Raw genomic sequence first — 1,463 nt, 5'->3', positions numbered from 1 at the left:
GGCGCCGTGGCTTAGTTGGTTAAAGCGCCTGTCTAGTAAACAGGAGATCCTGGGTTCGAATCCCAGCGGTGCCTGCGCGCCTGGGGCTGCCTTTTGCCTCCCCGCGCACGGGGCCGGGCTGCTTTTGTCCCGCTGGGCGAGGTAGCTCCGAACAGCCTGCAGGGCCCTGCTATCCCTGGCAGGAGGGTGCAGGGCAGCTGGGGCTTATGTCATCTGCTTCTGGGCTGCAAGCACTGGCAGACAGCCGGGGGACTGCCCTGGGCCACCCCACGGGTCCCTGCCTGCAGGGCCAGGGAGCAGAGGGTGTGCGGGGTGCCACGGGGTGATTTGATTTCCCCAGGGGGATTTAAGCTTTCCTCCAAGGATCTGGCCAGTCCTTTTTTCTTCCTGCTAGCTTCTACCACATCTGGTGGCAACGAGCTTGACTCCTTAATTGCACGGTGCATCCAAAGCCTCTTGTTTTAAACCTATGATTCGCTAGTTTCATTTGATGGTGTTTTTTTTACATTTTATTTTTATTTACCAAGAGCCAGGAAAATTCCCCTCTCGAAACTCTTTTGTTCCCCAGCTCTCCAGCAGCTTTGCCACTGGGAAATTCATTTATTCTGTCTGTGGTTTGCTTTAATATTTGCTAAATGTATCATGGCAAAGTATTTACATTACTGCTCAGCTTTGGGACCTTTTATTCAGCTTCCCATACCAAAGGATTTCAGAAATAATTTGTGCAAGGGGCAAGGATTGCTTAAGGAGGACCTCTTTTTATTGGGCCAACTCTGTAGTTGGGATGAAGTGTGACCAGCTTTCAAATGTGAGACATTCTTCCTCAGGTCTCTGACTACAGGAAACTAGGCACAGCAAGCTAAGCACAGCCTAGAGGAGCAGCTAAGAAATTCTCAGGTATAGCAGATACACGATTAGCCAAAGCAAAGAAGCTGAGTATCAGGAGATTGAGGCCTATCAAAACTGGGAATGGGAATCAGTCTGTTCCCAGTGCAAAGTAGTAATACGTTGTTTGTGTAGTCAGCAACACTGAGTGTTAATAATTCAGGACAAAACAACGTCAAAATATAACACTTAACCTGGCCAAAGAAATATAAAAGTTAAGGGTCAGATTCTGTCTTAGTTATATTGATGTGGTATTATTCCTGATTTACATCAGTATAAATGAGGGCAGATTTTGTTCCAAACTCTAAAGTATAGGGCCAGAACTTATAAATGGTACTGCGAATAGTCCCCCCAGAGTGAAGTAGTAAAATAAATACTAAAGACTTGCAGATGCTTGCACACATAATGTTAGACACATAAAAAGTTATAACCCAATACAACTGTTCACCTCAGTAGCATTACTCATTTGTGCATCTGCAGGATCAGGTCTTTGGGCTGCAGTCCTTCAATTGTGCCCTAAGGGGAGATAAATCCCACTAGGGTTTTGGAGGGCTATAAGTGGAACAAACGGGTGTAAT

General features: G+C 46.5%; 1 non-coding gene across 1 annotated transcript; it reads left to right on the top strand.

The window, feature by feature from the left end:
* TRNAT-AGU (transfer RNA threonine (anticodon AGU)) lies at positions 1 to 74 on the top strand. The gene has a single exon. It is a non-coding gene; the product is annotated as a tRNA-Thr (tRNA).
* The last annotated feature ends 1,389 nt before the right edge of the window (positions 75 to 1,463 follow it).

The sequence above is a fragment of the Crocodylus siamensis genome, chromosome 9, assembly GCF_052110815.1.
Source record: "Crocodylus siamensis isolate JL-2025a chromosome 9, ASM5211081v1, whole genome shotgun sequence".
NCBI lineage: Eukaryota > Metazoa > Chordata > Crocodylia > Crocodylidae > Crocodylus > Crocodylus siamensis.
Note: the sequence above shows the minus strand (reverse complement) of the source record. Positions and strands in the feature narration are given on the sequence as shown.